Below are 14,368 nucleotides of genomic sequence, written 5' to 3'. Positions count from 1 at the left end.
TAAATGACCAAATTTATAAGAGATAGTGAAACTCCCTTGATCTTTTTGTTTTCTTGGAAGAATATGTCAAAATGCAAGACTACAGTCATCAATAAAAGTTAATTTTTTAACTCCTTGAATAGCTATCTTGATACAAGTTTTGACATTAATGGTGTTACTTTGAAGGTTTGCTTTTAGGTAGACATCTTTGGAGTCATTCTCATCCTTTTCACTTTTTGAGTTTCTTTTTCTTGCCTTTTCTCCTGCTCTTCAAGTTGTATATTCTTAATAAGTGTTCTCTTAACTTGCGTCAACATCTTTCCTTTTTTAACCAAATTTTCAATTAACTTTTCATGGTCCTCCTTTGGAATGTATTCCTCAGGATCCTATTTTATTTCATAATCACCTATCTCCTTAAATGGTTTAATACTACCAGGGGCTTCTAAAGCCATTTAGTCAAAACTACCTAAAATCTCCCTACTATATCTTAATAACTCCTCATCATCCATCATATCATTTTTTCTAATAAAATCTACCTTAAGTTGTTTAACAAAGCTAGGCAAGTTAACCACTACAGGCTGATCCATAATATCATCATTGTCAGAATCATACATACCATTTTCACCAAAGGAATATACGACATTACATGCTTTTTTGCCTTGTTTTTTAGAGTTTGACTTAGTGTTACTAGGCAAAGTTCCAAAAGGTTGGTTGGTAATGGCTTGACAAGTTGGCCTATTTGGTTCTCAAGGTTTTTTATTGATGTAGCTTGGCTTTAGATGGTTGCATTATTAGCTTGCATCAATTGGGTCAATATCTCTTCAAAATTGGTTTTTTTTCTTGAGGTAGGTTATATGGCTGTAGGTGAAAGTTTGTGTTTTGGTTGGTGGCTTGATGCTTAGGTTGGCTTTAAAAAAAATTAGGGTGCTTTCTCTAGCCTAGGTTATAGGTATTAGTATAAGGGTTGTAAGTAGGCTTAGACATAAATGGGTTTTCTATGGCATTGACAGGGGCGGTTTGGGATAGGGTTCCTAAGGGTTCAATTTTCTTAATCAAATTTGCTAGTTGTGAATTAATGGAAGTAAAAGCATCAAATTCATACACACCAGTAATTTTTCTATGTACCTTACATTCCATTCTCCATTGATAGTTGTTGGTTGCCATCTCCTCAATCAACTCATGTGCTTCCTCAACAATTATGCTCATAATGGCTCCTCTAACAGCTAGATCTAATGTAGTTATCATGGATAGTGTCAACCTATTATAGAAGATTTATATTTACAACCATTAAAGAAGACCATGATGTGAACACTTTCTCAACAACTTCTTGAATCTCTCCCAACCATCACAGAGATTTTCACTATCGAGTTGCATAAACGTTGTTATTTCATTCCTTAGCTTGGCCGTTTTAGTAGTTGAAAAAAACTTAGTAAAGAAATTTTGAACCAAATCATCTCAAGTTGTGATTGATCCAAATGGTAAAGAAATTAACTAACTATTTGCCTTGTCCTTGAGAGCAAAAAAATTTTTAATCCAATTGCATCATTGAAAACACCATTATACTTAAAAGTATCACACAATTCAAGATAATTAGACAAATGGAGATTTGGATCATCGCTTGGTAGACTATCAAACTATATAAAAGTTTGGAGCATTTCAATAATAAAAGGCTTTAATTTTGAAGTTGTTTGCTTGCATGACTAGTCTTTTTATGGATGGTTGAAAACCATCTAGATTAGTGATAGCATAATCCCTTAACATTCTATGACCTTCATTATTTACATTCGCCAATGGTATTGGTGTAGATGGTGTTGTTTGCTCTTTCTTTAAACACTTTAGAGTTATTTCGATTTGTTTTTGAGTTGAGCTAAGTCAACACTTCTAAATCTACATATATAAACAAGAAAAGATCAAAATAGTTTGAAATAAGCAAAATTAAATGTTTAAATTACAAAAGGGCAAAAAATCCTTATTGATATTGAATCAAACACCACTATAATCCCTAACAATTGTGCAAAAAACTTGATTGTTACTTTCAATAATGCTTGCAACTGCACAAATTGTAATCAAGTTATAAAGTGATTAAAGTAGATTATCATTCCATAAGGATTATAGAATTGAATTCTTAAGTGGATTCAAGTTCCAAATATGATAAACTATCTCATTATATATAAACTAATGAAAACTTGATTTGTTTTGCAATTAAAGAAAACAAAGAAAAAAAAATTGTATTGGCCTAGCTCTATTTATCCAACTGTCACTTACAAAGTATTTTGATTTGGCCAATTCTTACTAGATCTAAAGAATAAAAGATTACATAAAACTCGAGACTTGTTTTGAACGAAAAAGAGTATTGCCAAAACTTATAAAAGCATGAAAGAAAAAAATAAAACAAAAGTGCATTATAATCAAGAGCTAATATTGAAAAAGAATTATGGTCAAACACTTGTAAAGCAATAAAAGAACTTGAAACTAAAAATAAAAAAAAGCTTTGAAATAGTACTTGTATTGAATATAAAGAATTTAAGAAAACAAAAGCTCTTGTAATGGCTAATCTGTCACCTTAGCCTAATACAAAAAAAACTTAAAAAGAAACTTAAAAACTAAAAGAAAAGAGAAAAAAAGAATCGTGTGAAGTGGGATGTTGGAAACAAGAGAATGTCTCCTTATTTATAAATAAGAGTTTCGGCCATGGGGTAAGATAAGGATTACAAGCTCAATTCTATCTAAAATCCAAAGGATAAAAGTTATCTTGATCTTTTAATGTTGGCTGAACATGGGATTCTTGGTCTTTAAAGAGTCTTGACCAATCATGCTTCTTTGGAATCAATCTTAGATGTTCATCTTGAATGGCATTCATCTTCATCTTATAATCTTGAAAAGCTTTCAGCTATTTTGAATTCCAAGACCTTGTTGTTGCTTCTCATCCAAACTTTTAAGATTAATCTTACAGAAGTCATTGTTGAAATATAACTCTTTGAATGATTGATCAAAAAGTCATGGTTGCATTGAATCTCTCTTGGCCAAATATTATAAAGTCATTCCTTGATGTAGGAGTCAAAGGGTCATTAGGATTCCTACTTCAAGTTGAATTTGGAAATCCAACTTCAAGTAGAATTCAGTTACTTCTTTTAACATGCATGGCTAAATATTACAATAGTGGATCTTGTGTTAATCTTGTATGGATTTTGCATGAAAATGAATAGAAATCCTACTCCAAGTAAAAAAACCTAAGGATCAAGAAAACAACTATTAAATGTATCAAATTCAAACAAATTTTAAAATTTTAGAGCTATCATTTAGTACTAAAATATGTTAACACTTTGAACAAATTCATCATCAAGCTACTTACTAGAATTTGTTTGAACATTCTTAAAAGTTTTGATTAATTAATACACCTTAAATGATATTACGTCTAATTCTTGATTTCTTAAATGAGATTAATGATTTTTAATGCATGAATATTTGCTTAAAATAAAATCTTTAAATATGGCTATGAATTGGTTATATTGATTTCTTGGTCTTTATTTGCTTTAAGATAAAATCTTTGGATATGGCTATGAGTTGGTTATATTGATTTATTGATTTTTAAATTGCTTTGACTTATAGATTATGAATTTATATTTAAAAATTTTTATACATGTTCATTGATTTGCTGAAGATAAACAATCTCTTAGGAAAAATAGCATGTGTTATATTATGCCTAATGTTTGTATTAGTACATTGCTAAATATGATTTGACATATACTTATATGTGCTTTTATGGGTTTTATGAATTTGTGGATATATTGTTTGAAATAAATTCTTGAATGAGTTTAAATATTTGTACATGATTGGACTTATTACATTTCTATACATTGAAATGATTTGAAATATATTGAATATGTTTCCATCATGTATTGAATATTAGAATCATTATGCTTTTATGATCTCTTTGATATTTCATATGTGATCATCATGTTTGGAATGCTTGTATAATCTCTGTTATAACATGATATTGGAATCTTATTGCTCACTAGTACTCATGCTTCATTACATGTTTATGAGCTATAGTTCTTATTGAATATTTCCTTGGATTGGATATGTTTATGGAAGAGTGTTTTTATCATATTATTGAGATATATTTTAGAATCTTCCTTATGTGTTTGAGATATGTTGCTTATTGAAAGCTAGATACTTATACTAAAGAGTTGTGCTTATCATGCATAAATATGTGTCTTTTTAATATAGATTATACATATCCTTAATGCAAAAATTGCGTGCATCTTAAATTGATCACTTCTCTTTTTGTTCAAAAGCTAGAAATCATATAATACAATTTTGCTTTAATTAAAATAGTTATTTATGTTATAAACATTTTTTTTTAACTTTTGGTATGAGCTTCAATATATGTACATGAATATATGTTTATATGATATTAATGTTTTAAATTCTAAACACATTTTATAATGAAATTATTTATGAGACATGCATATTATACTTCGTTCTTTTTACTCATAAGGTCTTTTTACTCATAAGTATCATATAGTAAATTTAAGACTATTGTCCTTAGATAATAAATTTTGATATATTAAATTACTTTTATATTCTTGGGCTTGAATATATGTATTTAAACTTCATTGTGCATATTACATTTGAAGCCATGGATTCTTTATGCTTGAATTAATTTGCTCATGGCTATTATCCTATGCCTTGAATTAATCTCCTTTTTGCATGACAAAAAGGGAGAGAAATATCTTTAGGACAAATGTACATTAATATGTGCTAAAATGAAATATATGCTTTGATATATACATATGTGTGTGCTTAATAGATATACTTTCTTTGACATATATATGTATGTTAGATTATGAGTGTTGGATTAGGATGAAGAATGCATTAGTTGATGAAGAGTTTTGCTAGGAAACATGCATGGTTTAAAAGAGAGTTTTTTTTTTTTTTTTTAGAATTCTAATATGTTTCAAATGAAGTTTTTCATCAAGCAAATTTATCTTTAAGTTTTGTCATATAAAAAAGGAAGAGATTGTTAGCCTTAAATTGATTATTCTTTTAAAATGACAAAACATTAAGATTTTGAAAAAGATATATTTAGTATATATTCTTAAGTTTTATCATTTTAGTACTAAATTAGTATTGTCTTTCAAATTGTTATTTTATTTTAAAAATATCTTGGAACAATGTTTCCTAAGCTTGGTCTTAATATTTATCTAAAAAATATAAGTTTCCACGACTAACTATTATTTGAAAAATGATTTTTAAGTTTAAACAAATCTTTCTTTTATGTTTTGTTTTTCCAAACAAAAAATACTCTTTAAAGATTATTTATTTAAGATTAAATGAAATTATAATTGTTGTTTTTAAAGTGAAATTATTTGTCTTGTGCTCTATATAATTTTAGTAGTATTGGTTTTGATAAATAAATTCAATGGAGAAAATTGTTTTCTAAGAACAAAGTTTTCCAACATTGATTTTTTTTGTATTAATTTATACATTTTTAATATTTGAATTATATATGGTTGGAAAGTTATTTGAATCTACTTTCTAATAGACCAAACAAAATTCAAATTTAAATTTTTTAAGAAAAGATTTTGAATTTTTACTAAAAACTATGTAGGTTTTCTAACAACTACACAAATGATAGATTTGAAAATTTTACTATAATTTTTATACATTGGTTTAAATGATGAATTTTATATGAATAGAAAAATATATAAGTTTAGTTTTTAAATCTTTTAATGGATCTTGATTTGGAGTTGTATATATCAAGATTTCATCAAATTAGTGGGAAAAGTGCAAAATAGGATCTACGGCAGTTGACTTCTCATGATGATTTTTCATCCAAAATGCTACCTAGTATGACATGATCTATCTCCTATGAAATTGGATCAATCTCCTAGCCTACAACAATCAAAATTTGAAAAAACTTTATGAACCGATCAATCCACTAATGGGTCGAATCAATCGCCTTATTTTTATCAACCTCCAACGGTTAGTTTTTCAAAAGAAATAATGTGCATTTTCTTTTCCAAACAATTCTCAATAGTTACAAATTTATTTGTTTATAAAATGGGAATTCCAACACACTTGGAAGTAGGAAAGTAAGTACCAAAAAGCCTTATCTTTATTTTCTCAAGAATTTAAGAGCATTCAGAATATTAGAGCTAATTCTTCCCATTCTTGTATCCAAATTATATTTGTTTTTCATTTGCCATTCTTTGTACTTAATTAGGTAAACACCTTAGCTTAGTGAGGTTATTTAGTTTGCAAAAACAATTGTCTCTTATTTGAGCTTGTGGGTTCAAGGTGAGTGAAAAACTTTAATGTATTTATTAGATTTTCAAAAAAACATTATGGGGATGTTTGGTTCATGGAATCTAAGATTTCATAAAAATCCTAGTTTTCATAAAGTGATTCCATTATTTAGTATGTGAAATTTGATTCCTTGATATTTTCTAAGATTTCCAATAGTATCAAAAGGTGAAATAACATGGAATCAAAACCTTTCTCTTTTTAAGGTTTTTCATATTTCTGGCAGATAGTAAAGTTTATCCCAATTTGCCCTAATTAATTGGTATTTATAGTCTATTATACCTTTTAATATCATAAAAAATGCATCATAAACCAAAATTAATTTGACATGTGCAGAGACTTTGAAGCCTCAACATTTGACCCTTAGCATCATATATAGCAAAGTATCATTTTATACAAAATAGAAATTAATTCAATTTTTTAGTTTATTTTTTAGTTGAGTTTTTGTACAATTAATTTGATTTTATTTAATAAAGATGTTGTAAACTCAATTATTTTATTTAATAAAGATGTTGTAGACTCAATTTATCTAGGAAAAATTGCCATAATTGAAATGGGCTTTCGATTGTAAATTAGGCCTCGATTGGAAACTTCAGGCCAAAAGGATAAGAATCTACAATTTTAATGTTGATTTTAATTTTAACTTTGATTTAAATTTAAATTTTAATTTCCAATTTGATTTTGGATTTTAATTGTGATTTTATTTTAGTCAATAGTCAAATGTCAAATTTAAAAAAAATCAAAAAAACAAAAGAAATGGAAAGTTTGAAAATCGTGGGATTTTGTAAGGGAAAATCAATGCAATTTATTAAACTTAATGATTTAATGATTTTGGGGATTTCTTTGATCCCATCTTTATGAGAAAGGAAAAATGCATAAAATCAAATCACAATCAAATTATATATTCAATTAAATTCCTTTTCCAAATTGATTGGAGTTTAATCCCTATATAAGGACCCAGTGACAAGAGATAAAGGGCAATCAAAGGACAAGAAACAATCAATAAAAAGAATAAAAGAAACTACAACAATTTAAGGGTACCAAAATTTCTAGGTTTGGCTTTTGGTTTTTGGGAATTTGGTTTAGGGGTTTGGGATTTTCTTGATTGTTGGGATTTAGTTAAAACTTTTGGTTTTCGGATTTTTTTTAATTAAGTTTTGATTTTTCATAATTTTGAAAGATTTTTAGGAAATTTAGTGAAGTTGTGAGAGTTTGATTCAACCATTAGAAGATCTAGAAATCCCAGATGATTTAAATTGGTGTTTTTGGCTTTTTTTTTTCTAGAAATTTCTAGAAATTGGATGAACTTTGAATTTCCCAGTTGAATTTTCTAGCCAAAGTTGAAGTTTATGGCAAAATCCTAACCAAAAATCTAGTTCTCGGCAAAGTTTCCATAATTAAAAAGTGAAACCCGTATCTCGGTCATAGTTCTTATGATATTCCGACGTGTTTTTTCAGAATCTAACGAGTTTTTAGTTTTTGGCCACCGACATTCATATTTTTCTAGAGAGAGAAGTAGAGAAATTAAGGAAAGAGGGAGAAAGTCTAGAGCAACTCTAAACGAAAAAAGGAAATTTGAGCTTTATATACCAATAACCAAACAATAGCATTTTAGAATAAAGTGACCCAGGATCTGCTCCTTTTCCATTTGCCAAACCCAATCCAATCACGAACCAATTTCCAACAACTGTAAGCTAAGTCGAGCTAAGCCACACTCCCAATCGCACCAACCATCTTCTATTCTTGTAGCCAAGCTGCTATCAAATCTTTCGATAACTTTTTTTTAATTTATTTCTTTAATTTATTTTGCTTTAAATTTTGTCTATTTAATTATCTTTTCTAAAAAAATGTTTTCAAAAATAAATTTATGAGTCCTATCAAACTATTGGAAGATTTTCATGGGTTAAATTTTTTTTTTAAATTATGAATTCTACCAAATTATTAGAGAATTTCATAACCAAATTTTTATGAAAAAAATAAAATTTTTAAAAAAAAATCCTACTAAACAAATGGAGGATTTAAATCTTTAAATTAAATCTTACCAACTGTTGGAGGACTTAATGAATTTTTTTATAAAAAAAAAAAATTTAATTCTACCAAACTATTAGAGGGTTTAAATCTTGGATTAAATCTTACTAAACTATTGAAAGATTTAATGATTTTTCTTAAAAAAACTTTATAAATAAGTTTTCAAATAAAATCTCACCAAACTATTTAGGAGATGTGCATCGAAGTTAAATCTTACCAAACTATTGCAGGATTTCACTGATTGTTTTCTAAATAAAATATATTAATGAATCCAATCACGGAGCCTTTTTAGAATAGGACACTAGTCTTCATGAATACTCTTAAGGTGAGGAAATTATCTTAAATTACTAACAAAAAATTGGATAATTTTAAGATCAATTTTCAATAATTAAATTATTTAGGTAAATTATAAACATGTTTTAAAGCTTGGATAACATAAAATCAAACTGATACCATCCTTTAAATGGGCACTATAAGGTTGTTATAACTTTCCTCATGCATAACTGTATACTCAGACCTAAATTTGGTTTCGTGGCTAGAATATAACTTTTAAAGATACCTAAGTTAAGTTTGGAACTTCTCTTTAAAATGAGACAATATAGTTAGGTGGCCAATCACATAAACAAAAAAAATTATTGGTGGTGACTCCTAAATCGATGTCTAGTGATAGATCTATGGATCCATATATTATAATAGTTTGACAACTCTGTTGGGGATAGACAAGAGTTAGGCTAGTAAATAGTTTCATGTTATCCAAGGCTAACTTAATAGATTTTGTGTTGTCTCTTATGTTTATTTTTTTAAAAATTTTGTTATATATTGTCATCCATTTGTATGTGCATAACATGAGCTCTACACCCAAGCCCAATCCTCTAGAAAAAGAGTAAAGTGCCTACACTTTCGTGAGATTTCATGTCTTCGCATGGGTTAGTGAAATACTCTCACTCAAATTAAATCTTTTCCGTTTGTAGCCTATGATGGGTAAAGATTGGGATGCTTTACTAGTCTATAATGGACAATGGTGTAAGTAACAATTTAGGAACCTTTAGACTGTCAAACCTATGAACCTAGCATCTAAATAAACATTAAGGGTACGAACCTAAGTTAGAGCCCTACCCTCCTTTGTGTTAGAAAATCCTAAATAGGACGCATGATGGGACATTTATTGCTATTCTAATTGTAAATTTATATATTGTTCTTTATACATAATATGTGTATACTAACCTTTTTCTTTTACTATGCATGCATTTATATTATTAGATTTATCATAAAGAGTGATTATCACAAAATAATTTTAATAAGAAGGATTTTAGCTACATTTATGGAGAGCCTAGCAAAATCTTTCACCAACCTGAAAAAAAAGCTCTAAAAGTTAAAACTTCCAAACAAAATGCTAAAAAGGGTGTTTAAGCATTCAAACAAGAAAAAGATGAATGAAAGAATTTGTTTGCTGACCTTAACACAACAAAGTCATCCACCATTCGATAGTTAGCCTAACTTTTGAAAGAAAACAAACAATTGCAAGCAAAGCTACAAGAAAGTGAGAAGGCACTCTCTAAAGCCTAAAAGTACATCCAAATGTTTAATAAGGTTGTGGTTGAAATTGAAACACAAGTGGGGGCTATGAATGAAGAATGTGAGCAAGTAAATGAGGCATATATGAGAAAGCATGACCAATTGGAATACCTGCTTGACCAAAGCATTGTGGCTACTTACAGAGCCAAGAACATAGTATAAAAGGTTAAAAAGTGGAAAACAAAAGTGCCACCAATGGGAGCACAAAAAACTGTTAAATTTCCTTAATGAAGTGCAAAGCCAATATCAATAAATTAAGGATTTCATCCTCAATAAACTTTATACTTTTTATGGATGTGATATTAGATTTGGTTAGAAATAACTTTCAATTCAATAAAGTTTTTTTGTTACCAATTGTTATGTGGTAAATCATTTTTATTGCATTAATGCATTCATGCATTCATTTTCATGCATGATTGGATGGTTTAATAAACATCACTATAAATATGCACTCTAATTGTGGTAAATTAAGGTTCAAGAATAGCTCAACCAACTCATCACTTGTACAACACCCGAGCTCGAGTTAGACAAATGAAGTAAGAAAACATAAGTCGCATTGAGAAGTTAAAAAAGGGCTAAAAAGAAATAAAAAAAAAAAGTTGAGTAAAATTCTCAAGGCATTGAACAAGCTGAATAAAAAAAAAGCTGTAAAAGAAGATGCTAGCCCTAAAGACTATCCGTTGCAACATGTTGTTAACCCTCTGTGTCCTATTGGTTATGGCCCATATCAAGCCCAATCCACTTAAGGTATTTTACTAGAACAGTTCACATTTCTTGCAGGGTATACTTACTCAAAAATGTCATCTATATCAACTTAAAGAAGCGTTCAAAACTATATCAATCCTATCTTCATTGAAAAAGCAGCAAAGCCAGTCTATGTCTTTGACTTGGATAATCCAAAAGAAATGGAAAAGTTGGAACTATAGGTAGTTAAAAGTTTAAAGGATTCAAAGTCTAAATAGAAGATGAACCTATTGGAAGAGAGATTATAAACCATTGAGGGTATAGACTTTATGGCTCCATAAATGCAATCGACCTCTACTTGGTCCTAGATAGTTGTAATCCTGCTAAAATTTAATGTCTCTAAGTTTGAGAAGTACGACAATACAAAGTATCTAATAACTCATGTCACTATATACTATCAAAAATGGTCACCTACACCAATGATGAAAATCTGTTGATACATGTGTTCCAAGATAGCCTTACCAGCTCAACTACTAGGTAGTATGTCTAATTAGATAGAACCCATATTCACTCTTGGAATGAGCTTGCTCCGATGTTCATTACCCAATACCAACATATCACAAACTTGGCTCCTGATTGTATTTCTTTACAAAGCATGGAGAATAAGGCAACTGAATCCTTCAAAGAATATGCCCAATGATTGAGGGATATGGCTACTTATGTTTAAACTTTTCTAACTAAGAAAGAGACTATAATACTATTTATTAACACTTTAAGGCACCATATTATGAGAAAATGATAAAAAAATGTAACAAAAAATTGTTGATATAGTGATCTCAATGGAGATTATTGAAAATACCATCAAAAGTGGCAAGTTTGAAGAATAAGAGACAACCAGCACAAAAAAAAAAAGATGCTTAAACAGAAAAAAGTTGAAGCACAAGTTGTGAGTTTTAAAGGGTAACAATTCAAAAGCTATGCTTCATATCCACCAACCTGTTCATCCTATTTACTACACTGCTGCCAATAGTATTGCACAAGTCCTTTACCAACCTATTCCAAACTAGCTTACCCATCCGCTTACCAACCTATTTTTCAAACACCTACATATGGGCCTAGTCTTGTCACACATCAGTTTCAAAGTATAACAACTAAGCGAGTTGCTTGAAAAAATCTAGGAACAACTAAAAGAGAGCTTGCATTGATCCTATACTCATAATATATACTAAGTTATTCTCAAAATTGGTCAAGAACATCCTAGTCTCTCCAGTTTATTTGAAACCATTGAAGCCATCTTATCTTAAATGGTAAAATGTTAATACCACATGTGATTACTATAATGGGAATGTGGGTCATTTTATAAAAACCTGTTGTGCTTTCAAGCATAAGGTACAAAGTTTGATTCTAGCAGGTTTGGTGAGCTTTAACAAATTAGGGGAGCTAAATGTCAATAAAGACCTTTTGCCGTATCACTTAAGGGTATGATTTTAAGAGGATACGAAAAGGTTGACTAGAACTCTTATTATTTTAGGATTTTTTTAGAATAATGATTTTTTTATGTACTAGGATTTCATTTTATTTTTCATCATTTTAATAAATGTGACAGATATGATGCATTTTCAAGACATTTCCTCTTTCGTATGAATCACCATTATATACTTTTACCTTTTCATCTCCATTTTCAGATTCCAAATAATGAATATTCAAACAATCATGACAACTATTCAGATTCAATTTTGAAAGTATCATTCATATTGATATGATTGATAAGTTAAGATTGTTACTCTATTAGGATTACTAAATAAAAGAAGATAAATTTAGCAAAGAATTTCATTCATTGAAAGATTAAACTGATGTAGTACGTGATATTTATTTTTGGTCAATAAATGTTTTCATTGAGAATATTCATGTTTGAGATGAGAAATGGCCATCATTCTTCTATCTTTCACACAAAGAGTAAAATTATCTTTTACTACCCCATTTAAATCTATTGAAATTTTCTTTCAAGGAACCCTAACCAAGGATCACCCCTACATTGGGTTGTAAAATTAGAGAAGCTTGTTTACAAAAAAGAAAATGAATATCCTTAAAGATTTCATGGGCAAAACTTTTTTGTGTTCAGATCTTTCTTGAAAAATGATGAAAAATGTAAAAAAAATTAACCAAAAAAATGAAAAAACAAAGAAAAATAAGAAGAAATTGATGAGGCAAAATGTCAAGATGATCTACATGAAAAAAAAAATCTTTGGTTTGATTACCTTTCAAGTATATTTTGGGCTTGTTTTATCTATTTCTTTCATAAGACATCACCTTAGCTTACATTACGAACCTTAGAAAGTTCATTTTGATCAAATGTGATTACTTGAATTGAAAAATCATGAATTGAACTAATGAAGGTTTGCAATTGGATTATTTGAGATTTTGATCGAAATGTCACTGATAGATCAAAGGAAAAGAGAAATGAGAAGAAAATATGAGAAAAAGATATGCAAGCAAAAAAAAAAGCCAAAAAAAAAGGAAGACTTAAACTAAAAACCTAAAATGGTGGTTTATGTAAAAATGGAAACTTGAAAAAATAGCTTCATTTAAGGATCCCTGGGATATGAATAATGTTTTATTCAAAGATCGAGAATATAAATGGAATATGCTTTCGACAAAGAATTCTGAGTTAGAGTTTAAAATTGTTTGAACAGTCATTATGTTGGATGTTGATATCACATTTAATTAGTCATAATATTTTGCTTTTATTCATCTTTGGTTTATGTTTGACCAAATTTCTTTTCGATAATGAATACCTATTTTTCTTTTTCTTTTACCAAGTGAGCATCCCCTTATTGAAATGAGAAAATGTATGGTTGAATCATATTTTTCATGAAACTAGAATTATGATAAATAAGTGAATGATTGTCCATAAAAGATTCTTTCATTCCTTTGAAAGAAATCCAAGATGACATGGGCAAAAAGAAATTGAAAAAAAAATGAAAGAAACATGAAGACGACTTGAAAATGGCAAATGAGGTAACCCAATGATGAATATAGTGATGGATTGGAATATAAAACCTACAAGTTGCGACCAAATAAGAAAAATAACATAGATTAGTTAACGAAATTTGCTTTAAGAGTGTTAGTACTGAGAAGCTAAGAAGGAATATATGAGATGGTGAAGTCTTGAGAACCTTGTTACTTCAATTGAAATTTCATGGCATTAATTTAATGATATCTACATTACCTGTATTGTGCTTGCATTATTGTTTGGAAAAGTACATGTACATAATTTGGTGAATATTTGAATCCTTGTTTTGATAATTGCATTTGCATCATAGTTGGGGCATACATTCACATCATATAGTAAATATTTAAATCATGGTATAGCATCTGGATTATTGTTTAGGACATGCATTTGCATCATTTAAAAAGCATTTGCATTATTGTTATTACATTTATCATTTACAAGATTTTGACTTTGGTCGGAGAAAATGTTTGACTTTTGAATCCTCAAATAAGGAAGATATTTCATGATGAGATTTTTTTTTTTTTTGGACAAAGAAAACATTCAAACTTTTAAAGTTACAGAGCCTTTTTTTAAATGAGATTTTTTAAAAATAACTATGATCGACAGGACTCCGGGCATAATCATTAAAGTTTTTCAAATGAGAATTTTTAAAATTTTGATTGTGAATTTCTAAAATTTGTCAAATGTGAATTTTTGAAATTTTGGATGTGAAACCCTAAACTTTTTTGAATAAGAACCTTTGAAATTTTGGATGTCAAACACTAAAGTTTTTTTAATGTG

At 28.6% G+C, this 14,368-nt stretch overlaps 1 non-coding gene across 1 annotated transcript; it reads left to right on the top strand.

The window, feature by feature from the left end:
* Positions 1-1,273: 1,273 nt before the first annotated feature.
* On the top strand, positions 1,274-1,380 carry LOC149512949 (small nucleolar RNA R71). The gene has a single exon (XR_016331773.1). It is a non-coding gene; the product is annotated as a small nucleolar RNA R71 (small nucleolar RNA).
* Positions 1,381-14,368: the final 12,988 nt, after the last annotated feature.

Source organism: Durio zibethinus, chromosome 21 (genome assembly GCF_047325235.1).
Source record: "Durio zibethinus cultivar Kanyao isolate XHJ-2024 chromosome 21, ASM4732523v1, whole genome shotgun sequence".
In the NCBI taxonomy this organism is placed as follows: Eukaryota; Viridiplantae; Streptophyta; class Magnoliopsida; order Malvales; family Malvaceae; genus Durio; species Durio zibethinus.
The sequence above is the reverse complement of the archived record's forward strand: the minus strand, read 5'-3'. Positions and strand labels throughout refer to the sequence as shown.